Below are 14,021 nucleotides of genomic sequence, written 5' to 3' on the forward strand. Positions count from 1 at the left end.
TCTAATTTGAAAAGATACATGCACCTCAATATTCATAGCAGCACTGTTTACAATAGCTAAGACATGGAAGCAACCTAAATGCCCATTGACAGATGAATGGATAAAGAAGATGCGGTATTTGTGTATATATACACACAAACACACACACACAATGGAATATTACTCAGCCATAAAAAAGAATGAAATAATGCCATTTGCAGTAGCATGGATGGGCATAGAGATTATCATATTAAGTGAAGTAAGTCAGAGAAAGACAAATATCATATTATATCATTTATATGTGGAATCTAAAAACATGATACAAATGAACTTATTTACAAAACAGTAAAAGACTCACAGACATAGAAAACAAAGTTATGTTTACCAAAGCATAGGGAACTATATTCAATATCCTATAATAACCTATAATGGAAAATAATCTGAAAAAGAATATATACATATATATCTGAATCCCTTTGCTCTACACCTGAAACTAACACACAATGTAAATTAACTATACTTCAATTAAAAAAATATAGAGACATTGTAAATTCTAGGAGGACAGACACCAATTACAATATGCTTCCTACCTGCTCCTCCCTGGTAGCCTCCAACATGGTGCCAAGCACATGGAGTAAAAGTGTCTGTTGGAAAAGTGAAAGAATATAACTTTTGAAAACCTATTTAAATCCTGGAACACTGCTTAAGCAGTGATCATTTTCTTTTCCCCATGAAAAAGTGGATGAGAAAATTAACTAATTAAAAACCTCCTGGGGATGATGTTTCCTCCCAGCCTTTGCACCTCTTTATGAAAACCTAGACTGAAGAGCTCTTCTTGAAGTTCTATAGCATCAGCCACTATCAATGAAAATCAGTGAAAACTATATGAGCACTTTGGAAATTAAGATAAGGAGGCTTTCCATGTAAACTCAGGATTTTCACCTGTCAGAACAAGACTTACTACAGGAAAAATGATAAAATTTTATTGAAAGATATAAGGAATATCTTAACAAATACAGAGAAATGCCATGTTTATGGGTAGGGAGGTACAATGCCATAAAGTTGTCAATTTCCCCAGAATTGAGCTATAAATACAATGCAATTCCAGGAAAAATTCCAATAAAGTTATTCTGGACCCCAACAGGCTGATATGGAAGAATAAAAACCCAAGAATAGCCAAGACCCTCTTGTCAGAGAAGAACAAGGTAGTGGTAAGGTTCTGTTCTATTAAATATCAAGACATTAAATGTTGGAGTCATTAAGGCAATGTGATATTGCCACAGGGAGAGAAAACTAGACTGACGAAACATAAAAGAGGCAGAAACAGAAGCACAGTCCATGGAAACATAAGATGTGCTATTGGGGGCCATTGCAAGAGGAGGAAGGAGTGAAATGGTTGATAAATGGCTCTGGGACTCCAAAACAGACTTTGTTTATGCTTTCACTTCCACTCACCCATCACTCTGGATGATCATCGCCATGTTCTTTTTCTGTCTCTTCCACAAACTTGACAGGACTGAGAGCATCTTATTCCCCCTCTTTGCATCACTTAACACAAATCCAGCACATAGAAGAGTCTCCTCAAGATTCAGTTACACTTTTTATGAAAATTTGGCATCAACTCTGTGTGCTCACTGTGAGAATTAAAAGAGATCATTTAAGTCAATCTGCTAGAGCAGAGATTTGCATAGAGTAAGCACCCCAAAATGGTCACCATAATAGTTATCATTCATTGAGTCCTAATATGTGCCAGGCACTGCACTAAGCTCTTCATCAGAATTATTCCAGTTTAACCCTTGCAGCAATCCCATGAGCTGTGGGGAAACTGAGGCATTGAGAAGTTAGTTACTTTGTCCAATGCCATATATTAGAAGGTGGGAATTGAGTCTCTAAACCTAAGCAGACTGGCTTCCATTGGCATTCCAATATAATCTTAACTATCATGTTACATTATGCTTTATAGTAGTGATTTCGTTTGTATGAAAGACCACAACAAACATTTGTGGCATGGATGAGTACATGAGTGATCCTGAGTCCTTAATAAAATGTTGAGAAGCAGGGAAGTGTGTAACATATTTTTGAGATTTTTATTTTATTTAATCTTGAAAGAGCTCTGGTTAGCTGGAAGTGTAACAAGTGTAATCCACCTCATTTCCAAGTATTCATGAGAAGGAGGGTGTTAAGGAATGACAATACCCAACCCCTTCCCCATCTCTAGGAGAGACAAGACAGGCACTTGCGATTCCTGGCCACTGTGCTGTATGGAGAAGAGCGTGTCCCTGGCATGGCCAGGGACTCTCTGTGAGTGCTGGGCTGAGTAGGGAGGTTGTATAGGGAATGGGGCTGCATGAACCCATAACAGCTTGGGATTTCCATTCCCAAATTATGCCTAAACCACAATGAGATATCACTATACACCTATCAGAATGCTTAAAATAAATTGTGAAAATAGCAAACACTGGTGAGCACTTGGAAAAATTAAATCACTCGGACGTCGCTGTTGGGGATGTAAAATGGTACAGCCACTCTGGAAAATAGTTTGGAAGTTTCATAAAACGTAAATATGCAACTACTATATGACCTCGCAGTTGTACTCCTGGGCATTTATCATATAAGAACCTGTACACAAATGTTCATAGCAGCTTTATTTGTAATAGTCCCAAACTGGAAACAATCCAGATGTCCTTCAATGGGTAAATGGTTATGTAAGTCATGGTGTGTCCACATCATGGAATACTACTCAGCATTAAAAAAGGAATGACAATTGATACATGCAACAATCTGGATGAATCTTATGCCAGAAAATTATGCCAAGTGAAAAAAACCAATCCTAAAATTTACATGCTGTATAATTCCACTTATATAACATACTTGAGCAAAATTATAGAAATGGAGGACAGATTAGTGGTTGCCAAGGATTAAGGAGGGAGCAAGAATGGGAGGGAAGTGGGTGTGGTTATAAAAGGGCAATATGTGGGATCCCTGTGGTGATGGAACTGTTCTGAATCTTGACTGTATCAACGTCAGTAACCTGGTTTTGATATTTTACTATAGTTTTACAAAATGTTTTTATTGGAGGAAACGGTAAAAGGCATATTGAATCTCTCTATATTATTTCTTGCCACTGCATGTGAATCTAAAATTATCTCAATATAAAGAGTTTAATTAAAAAGATAAGCAGTCCCGGGACTTCCCTGGTGGTCCAGTGGTTAAGACTCTGCCTTCCAATGCAGGAGGCGCAGGTTTGATCCCTGGTCAGGGAACTAAGATCCCACATGCCGAGGAGTGTGGCCAAAAACTAAAAAAAAAAAAAAAAAAAGAAAAGCAGTCCCGTTATCTCTTTAAATTTTTTTTTTTTTTGCGGTACACGGGCCTCTCACTGCTGTGGCCTCTTCCGTTGCGGAGCACAGGCTCCGGACGCGCAAGCTCAGCAGCCGTGGCTCACGGGCCTAGCCGCTCCGCGGCATGTGGGATCTTCCCGTTCCGGGGCACGAACCCGTGTACCCTGCATCGGCAGACGGACTCTCAACCACTGCGCCACCAGGGAAGCCCCTCTTTAAAATTTTTTAAAATCTTTGTATTTAATTTCTTTAAACTGATATGTAATTTTACGTAAATGCACAGGGTTTATTTCAAATGTAGTATTGTTTTTCTTCTTACCTGTTCCTTTCCTTCTTACCTGTCCCTTTCCTTCTTTCTTCTCAGATCTTTACCCACATTACCCCTCCACCTTTAGCTGTTATTAACAGCCTTCTATGGAGAAAAAGAACCATAGACAATGTTAGTAGATAAATGATAGATTGAGAAAAATATCAGTAATGCAGATGACAGAGTTAATATCACTAATATTCAAAGAGGTCTTACAAATTCACAAGGAAAAGATCAACCACCCATCAGAAAAGAAATGGGCAAAGATTCGAAAAGATGATTTATGGAGAAGCAAATTCATAGTTAAACCATAAGTGACAAGAGGTTCAAACTCACTAGCAGCCAGGGAAACGCGAAAAAGTAACAATGAATATCACTTTACACCTATCAGATTAGAAAAAAAAATCACTGGCAGGGATGTGAAGGCAAAAGGCACTTTCACTCTTTGCTGTGGAAGCGTGAATTATACACACAATCTGGCAACATCTATCACAATTAAAAAAAGAAATATATATATACCCTTTAAAATTTTACAAAGCCATTCACTTAAGAACTGTGTATTTTACTGTACATAAATTACACCTGAGTGAAAAGAAACAAAATTTTAAAAATACATTTATCTTTGCCCCCTTGTAACTCCTTCCTGGAAATCTATCTCATGAACTAGAACCACCAGTCTATACAAAAGGAAATTGGTACAGAAACGTTTATTATAATATTGTTGTGCCAGAAGAAAGTAGGAATAAAAATGCCCACAAATGGAGGCATGCTTGAATGTGGCATAACACTACAGAATATTGTGCAGTAATTAAAAGGAGTACATCAGAGTTACACAGATGACCTGGAGGTATATTTATACATATAGTACATTATATATTTAATTTATATTACATATTTATATAAATAGTATATTTTAATATATTTATATATTTGTATATCTTATATATATTTATATATCAGATATATATGTGTTTGTCCCTTCTGAGTTACTTTCTTCTAAGTATTATTTTTGTCTCTATCCTTGGATTTCCTCAAATGTTTGCTTGTCTGCTCATGTTGAAGTGCAGGTCACTAATATTGATGGGAAGTTCTGTGCTTGTGGGTGACCTTGTTGACCTGTAGGTCTCATAGAATGACCTGGTTGGGCTATTTTTTTAGGGAAATTCCATGTCATTATCTCTACGTCTTTCCCCTTTGGGCTAGGCCAATCTCTAGAGAAGAAAACTTGTCTGCCCAGTTCCAGCGGTATTACCTGCGCTGCCAGAATTCAGCGAACAAGAGGAGGAATAGGGCTGTAGTGTCAACATTCAGTATGTAGACAGATTTTTGCCTATTTTCCAGTTTTTGATAAGATACTTCCTGCCCACAGCTGTACCTGGTGTCTACTCTGTGTTCTCTCTAGGAAAAACAGTCCTTCAGTCTTTGGATGGTACTGAAGAGGAGAATCTGGACATCTGTTTGCTTACGACTAGGCTCTCAACCTCATTCTGTTTTCAGCGTCACCCTCAGTCCTGAAATTTTCGGGGTTTCTGCTGAGTAAAGTAGGTTGCATTTTGGGTTTTCCCACTGTTGACTTTGTATTCCACTTTCTCATGTCTACCAACTCAGTTACCATACATCCTACTGTGATCCAGCTTCCAAAATATGGTGGCTGTCATTTCCTCTCCTGCTGTCTTCATTTTTTTGGTTTATGCCTTTTAAAAAGTCTTTTTGAGATCTATGGATGAATGAAAGATTTACACAGAAAATAGCACACGTATAATTCTATTTGTTTGAAGTTTAAGAAAGGTAATAATCTGTGGTGATAGATATTAAAATAATGGTACCCTTGGGCAGGGGAAGAGAGTCCTGGGAAATGGCACGTGAGAGCTTTCTGAGATGCTGGAAATATTTTGCATCTTGACAGGTGATAGTTACACCAAAGCATCATATGTAAAAATCAATCTCAGTAAATTAAGATTCATGCATTTTACTGTGTAGTATTGAAGGATATTTTAAAAGAAATAAATAGAAATAATTTGTTTCGTGCACAAAAAATTTGAGTGTTCAGTCTATTATTTTAAGTTATAAAACCCCAACTTTACTTCTTACCAAATATCTCTTAAAATTGTCCAGTCTGTGTGTTGGCAATGGCCGTAGTGTGTCTCCCCACCCCACAGAGCACTGGTTCTCCGTCCTGGTTGGCTGTTCAGAATCACCTTGGAGCTTATTGAAACACGTAGACACCTGGGCCCCACTCCCAGAAGTTCTGATTTCAAGCTTGGAGTGGGGACCAGGAATCTGTATTTTAACATGTTCCACTAATGCTGATTGAAGACCATTGCAGTAGAGAAACTTCCTGTACGACTCTTCTTTGGTTGGTCAATTAGATCTTAGTTTACATTTTCATTGGCAGTCTGTGCAAGTAATTAAATGATTCTGAATATTAGGAAGTGGGTTAATATATACAACTCCAATCTGTGTTCTGGGGAACCTTCTGTTATTGTTTGTAGTTCTGCTTTTTGAGATTACACCCCTCATGTGTGGTTACTATTCATATGACTAGTCTTCAAACATTGAAGGCAGCTGCTATTTTTACTTCTCCCTCCGGCCTTCTCTTTTCTTGGGTGAATTCTTCTGTTCCTTCTACCTAGAGCATGGTTTTCAGGCCATTCACAATCCTGTGCAGCTACTTCTGACAACCAACGCCAGTTTGTCAACATCCTTCATGGAGACGTGGTGTTCCAAATGGACCCCTCTATTATGGGGGTATGAGTTTCAGAGCGCCGGGTGGTTGTTATGTCCCTAGGGTCAGACTTTACATTATTGTGGCCATGGATTATCCTGTTTTGTTTCATTTTTGTTTTTAAAGTCCTTTATTACTGGTTCAGTTTGATCTTGGATCCAGACACCCTCTCCCAGTGAGATATTCCATCTAGATTCCTTAAGTCAGGTCTCTCACTGCTACACTCAGTAATGGACTCTCTAACAATGTGTTGAATGAATAAATAGATGGATGAGTGAATGAATAAATTAACTTTAACAGGAAGTTGAAGGGACTTTTCTGGATGCCATGGAATTTCGGCAAAACCCTAAGGATGAGGATATTAAGTGAAAGTTACCTTCACTTCTCAAAGAGAGGTACTAGAATAGATGATGCAACATGTGTTTATCCACATTACAAAGATAGATGCTAGACATACCTATGCCAGACTTACTAGAAAATATTAGAACAAGTTCAGTGGCCATCAACTCCTTCTCCTACCTTCAGACTTTATGACTATCTATTTGAAATGATTATCGGGGAGTCATTGGGAAAGGAGAGTTCAGCCTAATGGGAGATGGTATGGTGTTTTCTCGCTTCTCTCTGTGGTTATTCCACACTCCACCACTTGGCTTCTTACTTTCTTACTGGTGGCTTGCTGAGATGCAGAATCCTGTGGCTCCATCTTGGTGTAGCCACAGGGAAGGAGAGAGGTGAGAGTTCTTGGGGGAACTGGGACCTGGGAGACTTACATGAAACATACTGGAGTCCATGTCTTACCAGGTCATGCTAAAGGTGGAATGTTAGTTGGCACCGACTGTGATGGCAGGTCTAGGAGTAAAGGTGTCAACAAGCAGACAGCACTCTCTGCATTTGAAGAAGCAAGGATGGGTAAATGGATACTATGAACAGTCACCAGTCTTAAGCAGTCTTGATAAGAGGTGAGGGGACTACAACAGGAAGAGGGTTTGAGATAAACTGGTTGGGCATGAATTAGAAAGGAGGAGGCATGCAAGTTATGCAGAGAGTACATTGCCCACATCAGAGAACCATACAGTATGGAGGCTTGTGTAGGGATACTTCCAAAGGACCTGCCAATGCACCCGACCAGGTGCAAGGTAGGGAGCCTGACATGTGGAGAAGATCTCTATAGCCAAGGGGCAATCACAAACAGCATTAGCTAAGTAAATTGATGCTTCCCTATTTTCTCTAATTCCTCCTTCTCCTACTTTGTCACATTGAAGGGATGAAGCAAAGGAAGGGTGGAATAGCTCACAGCCCCCTTCCTCATTGCAAGGCCTCAAGCCACAGTTTTGGTAGAAACTGCAAGGATAATTGATACTTGGAATTGCATACGAGATTGGGGTTGTGACTTGGAGTAGATTGAACTTGACTTTTCAATAGCTAAACAATGAGTCATTATCAAAATGAGATTGTTCTTATTATTGAAAGCGTTTGATCTGCCTGAGAGTTTTCTAGGGGTAGGGGCCAAGCAATTTTAAAGGACAGTAGAAAAATGAAGTTCTTTCTTATTTGGACCTCAAAAGCTCAGCATATTTAATATTAAATGAATGAATGGATTCAGGATTAGTGGTAATGGATTCCTATCATTGCACACTCCAAATCCCAGTTTCTCAGACTCCTGAGGTCCTTGTGGTCAGAAATGCCATTCATTCATTCATTCTCTTATTCATTCAACTTTTAATTGGCTTCTCAGCTTGTGCCTAGCATTGACATAGGCCATGGGGGGTCCTAAATGAGTGAGCTGGACCTCTGACACCCAGGAGCTTGCCTTGCCATTGAAGGAGGAGTTTTGAAAGATTGAGCTCTGAAGAGCTCATTGAGCTCTGAAAGATGCCTCAGACCTGAGTTGGGAGAGAACTGGGGTGTCAGCTCAAGATGGGAGTGCTATCATTCAGAGATCAGGTTTCCTGACTCTCTGCTCTGGCCCTGGCTTGCTCATTCATTCATTCATTCAAGAAATCTGTGTGAAGCACCTCCCTACTTTTAGGGTAATCTGATTGGCATCCTCCTTAGAGGGGCATCCCTGATGGGTAGATCTTCCAGCGTGACAAGCCTATTTCTCACTCTCTGAGAAATTCAGATAACAAAGAGATAGAGGTGTGGGTTAAATGTTTTGGAATCTGTATTTTCTATTAACTCTCCAACTTTTCCAGTTGCTCCCTGGTGCCGTGTTTACCTCAGACCAGAACTAATTCTCGAAAACAAGGCAGATTCCATTTGCTGGAGTCAGAACACTGAGGGCCTGAACATCTGCAGGGAAATGAGGAAGGCTCTGTGACAGTTATGGTGTTCCCCCCCAACCATCGGAAACCATTGTTTATCAGATAAACCAAACCATTGTTTATCTGAAATTCAAGTTTAACTGGGCAGCCTGTATGTTAATTTGTAAATCTGACATCCTTACCTAGGAAGGGTTCTCTTTGACCTAAGAAAGACCATGAGACTCATCTCTTGGGTTTTCAAGAACCTCTTCCCCTACAAATCTTCTCTTCACCCCAGCAGGTGGGGCCCAGTTGGACCCTGCTGATGACCTTTCACAACAAGCCTTTGTGGATGGTGCAGTGTGAAGACCTTACCCAGGGACCAGGAGACCTGGGTTCTAGACCATAGTCTGCCACCAACAGTTCTGTGACTCTGCACAGGACAGTTTGTCTTTCTGGACATTTCCTTATTTAGAAATTCAAAAGTCACAGGGGGATTTAGCTTCAGAGTGCAATCAGGGCTGGAGCATTTGGCATTTGTCTACTCTGTACCCAGTTAGGGCTGTATCTGTGTGTGTGTGTATGCGCATGCTCGCACGTGCATGTGTGTGTTGAGGGATGCATGAGATCCCAAAATGCCCCAGATAATGCAGGACTTAAAAAGCCATGCTTTTTGATTTTGTAGTTTGGAAATGACTCCTGTACTGACAGACAGTGGGGGGATGAGGAGCAGTTAGAGGCCCTGTCCTATTCTGTCTTAGTTTACCTCTCTCAGAATGACCCCACCCTCATACCTCCTGGTTCCTTGGAGAAAACAAAAGGTCTTTTCTATGTTCTTAGAATACAGCAGGCTCGCAAAAAATAACAAAAGCACAATGGCAGACTGTTGAGCTGAGATTGAAAAGGTTCAGCCATGGCGGCCCAGTGTCCACCCAGCTGCTCTGGGTCGTCCTGTCTGGGAGGCTGCTCCCAACAGCTCTGTCTATTCACCCATTCAGTCTTGTTCTGAAGCATAAAGGAAAGACGAGGGGCAGCTCTATACAGAATTCGAAGGGAAGCCAGAGAAATGACTGCAACAAGAGGAGAGAAAAGTGCTACCTTTCAAGTGCTGCTTTTATCCCTCACTCTCAGGTCACGGACATTCAGCAGGACAGAGAGAAAACTGAGATAAGCTGGACAAAGGCTGTGCCAGGGCTGGAAAACCAGCCAGCGCATCCTCAGAACTGCCTGGGGGACAGAGTGACAGCATCAGGAGGGTCGAGATGTCTGTCACACCGAAGGAGAACAGTAATGGCTCTTGGTTCTAGGAGAGAAACTGGTGTGTGTTGTGGACATTGTTGTTGTTTGGCCCTGAGATCCCTCTGGCCAGCTCTCCATGTGCACCCTCAGCTGCTGTGGGTTTTGCTGCAAACACTGGCACCTGTGCCCTTTGTATATTGTCTTGGGAGGTGGAGTTGACTTGCCCAAAAGAGCTAGAGGGGCCTGGGATTTCTATGCCCTTCCCCCAAACTCTTCCCTTCCTTGCCAAGGACAGGTGTGGGAGTACAGAGCCTCAGCTCCCCAAGGTGGACAAGGGCTCCCCATGATATCAGGTTGAGACTGGGGCCCCACTGAGATGTTCCTTACTTGGCTTCTTCCCCCTCAATATCCTGCTTCCCCCACTCTCTTACTGGTTTCCTCTTAATTAATGAATTATATAATTTATTAAGGAACTTATTATCTCTTAATCAACAATTTATATCTGAACTCTGGTCTCAGGGTCAGATTCTGATCTGATTACAATAGTGGGGCAACTCAGAGTTTGAACCCCAGGAGGACATTCCAGTTAACACTCCAGGTTCTCAGGCAGGAAGAGGATCAGAGGAGCATCAGCTTCAACCAGAAATAGAATTATCAAAATAGAATTATCATTTATTTATTTATTTTTTGTTTTTGTTTTCTAAATAAAATTCTCCTTTTGTTATCCTTTTATTTTATTTTATTTTATTTTTGCGGTATGCGGGCCTCTCACTGTTGTGGCCTCTCCCGCTGTGGAGCACAGGCTCCGGACGCGCAGGCTCAGCCGCCATGGCTCACGGGCCCAGCTGCTCCGTGGCATGTGGGATCTTCCCGGACCGGGGCACGAACCTGTGTCCCCTACATTGGCAGGCGGACTCTCAACCACTGTGCCACCAGGGAAGCCCTTATCCTTTATTTTGAAATGTATTGTTCTGGGTATTAACATTTACAGGTGTTATAATATTATTAGAACATGTTTTTATCCATATAAATTATACTCTTTTTTTTTGTATATAATGCTTTTTGTCTTGAATTCTACTTTGTCTATAACTCCCAGGTGGTTGTTGTACTGGCTAGAACTATCATTTAGAAGACCCCAGACGTCTCATGGAGGAAGAGGGGTGGATGCTAGGAGCAGGGGCTCCTAGAGGTCTGCATCACAATCTCTCACATTTGTGTCTTCACTTGGGGATCTTTGAAGTAATTTATACAGGAGACTCTTAATTTACTGGTTAAGAGCACATGTTTTAGATTCAGACAGACCTGTGTTTCTGTCTCACTTCTGATTCTCACTAGCAGTGTGACCCAGGGCAAGTTACTCAAACTGTCTGAGCCTTAGTTACCTCATCTATAAAATGCGACTAATGGTGTTTCATACTTCAGAGGGTAGTTGAAGGGTTAAATGAGCTCATGTGTGTACTTGCCTGCTGGTGGTGAGTGTGCTGTTTCTGGTCCCTGATTCTCAGTGTTAACATAAAATAGAAGCCCACAGTCTCTGTTTTAACCAGGATGTCGTTCCAAGGGGGGATATGCCAACTGCTAAATAATGCAGCCAGCCCATAATTTTTTCAAGAGTCGTTATGGCAACCATAATTTTTAAAGTCACTAAAAGTTGGCAAAGAACATGAAATTGTGACTAGGTGACAACCAAAAACGATGGGATGACATAAATAAACCTGGGAAGAAAGGAGAGGAAGGAACTAAGAATACGAGATGCAGGTAGGGAAACACGCCCTCAGGGCAGGATAATTATATGTGTTTGAGCTGGGGTTGGGAATCTGTCCCTGGTTTGAACAGAATGAAGGATGTGAATTTGGAATGGGCATTGTTACATGGTCTGCAGCCCTCCCTATCAAGGCTGCCTGAGCCATTCTTCTACTTGCTGGACACCCCTGGAAGGAGAGGAGGGATTATCGCCCACCAACTGGAACAAAGGGTCCTGGCTTGAGCTTCTTAGTCCTGTGGCCTTCCTCCCTTTTGCTTCTGTCCCACCTGCCTCTGTCTCCACTGGGAGCTCCCTTGTGGGAGACATGCCTTCCTTGTCCTCTCTCCATAAATTCCCAATTAACTCCTAGCATTAGAGAAGTACTAGGTATCCACTGCCCAGGAGTGGGTCTCACTCAGGCCAGGAGAGCCCACGTCTGAAGCTGTCATGGTTGCAGGAGAAATGAAAGGTCAGATAAGAGAAACGAAGGGTCTGCTTGTACTCTTTGCCCACCCCAGGTTCATTTTCTGCCCTTCTCTGCCCTGCTCTGTGCTTGGAGACTGACTCTATAGATGGCATTTTTTTTTTGGCTTACGTGCCAGCTGGATTCTGGTTGGGTTTGACCAATGGAAGGCACCTGAGACTGGAGGGCAGCAGGAGAGAGAGGTCAGGGTATACTACTCCCTGCTCTGACAGTGGCTCCATCCCTCCAGTAGTGTCCCCACCCCAGTGGCTCCAGCTCTTACTGGGCTCCTGTGTCACCATTTCCTTCTCTTGCTTTCCAGTCCTAAGGGTGATAAAGCTGCCCTTTGCTGCAGGTCTCTGGGAGACCAATCACCCCTTGTTGGTTCCCTTATCCCCACCTACACCTCTGTAAATATACTCTTCATTAAAGTCTTTTCATTTGAACCGGCTGAGTTGAATTCAATTCCTACTGATTCCAACTGGCACATGGAGAAAGAGTAAAGGCATCTAGGATCTTAATTTAGTTTCTGAGGCAGCAGGGGTGCAGGTTAGAGGGGGGAAGGAGGTATAACAAACCTGGGAGATATGGGAGAAGGACCCAGGAATCAAGCCCAATAGCAGAGCTCGGTCACATGTGTCTAAATTACAGGTCATTGCTATTGGTCTGTGCTGGTGCTGAAACATGGGAGACATCCTCTGGGGAAGGAGGAGGCAGGGGTCTTTGCACAGTAGAAATACCCACACTGGGAGCAAAGTTGCATCTTCACTCTGGGGAATCCTTCTGCATCCAGCAGGGCTCAGTCCCAATGGGGTGGGAAACCCAAAGCTGTGCATGAGACCAGAACCAGCCAATAGGCTGAGAGTCATGAGAGCGAGCTAGTTCTGCCAGAAAAACTGGAGCAGGTAATATGGATGAAGGCAGGGAGGTTTAGGGTTACTCTCATGGTCTTAGTGAGGCCTGAGTAGGGATGAGATCTGGGGTAGGCAGGAATAGACACAAATCAACTGGTGATAAATGTATGATGGCAGAATCATAGCTCATGAGTTATGCAGCTTTAGCTGGCTCTTTAGTGCTTGTAGGGGAAGGAAAGGATTATTGTGATAAAGATGAGTAAAGAAAAATAAAAAAGATGGGTAAAGACACTTGAAAGCAGTGTCTCTGGCACAGAAAGCACAATTGCAGAATATATTTAGGAAGTAAGTTGTCAGCATGTTATGCTGGTACTATACATTTCACCGGATTTGGGTAAAGTCATCCTTGGGCCAGGCTCCCAGCTTCCTAGTCTTGTGTCAGGGGAGTTTCTTTTAAGTCTTTTATGAGGTATCCAACTGGCAGTCGCCAGGGCATCATGGCTCTCATCTCCACCTCTGTTCCCTGTGTTGCTGATGACACAGGAATGCCTGGACACCACTCTCCCTCCACCCATTGGATGTTGCTGCCTCTCTCTTTGCATTAGCAAAGGCTGAAGGGGGGCAGAGCCACATTTTCCTGTTCTGTCCTGTCCCCTAATCCCTTTCAGCACCTCCACAATAAAGTATAAGGGTAGGTAGGAGGCGTAAATTTTCAGTAAAAAAAGTCAAGTGTTTAAAATCTCACTTTATTTCTCTATTACTGAGATTAAATTAGCTCTTGAGCCTTGATTTCCACATTTTGGAGAAAACTTGATTTTGCCAATTCCCTACATACATGCATCTGTAATCTGGGGCTTTCTATTCTATTTCATTGGCCTATATGTTTATCCCTTCTGTGAATACCTCATTCTTCCAATTACTATAACTTTATAATAAATATTGCTTTCTGATAGACTAAGTCCCTTCTTCAAAGATGTGCCTTGGCTTGAATTTGGGATAAGCTTGTCAAGTTCACTACTGATTTTTGTTTCTGGATCTTGTAGCCAACTACCTTGCTGTACTCTCTTATTAATTTTATTAGGTTTTACTAGATTACTTTGGATTTTATTTGCAGACAATCATATTA

This window comes from Monodon monoceros, unplaced genomic scaffold (assembly GCF_005190385.1).
Source record: "Monodon monoceros isolate NGI ecotype Baffin Bay Population unplaced genomic scaffold, NGI_Narwhal_1 Super_Scaffold_13, whole genome shotgun sequence".
Taxonomy (NCBI): Eukaryota; Metazoa; Chordata; class Mammalia; order Artiodactyla; family Monodontidae; genus Monodon; species Monodon monoceros.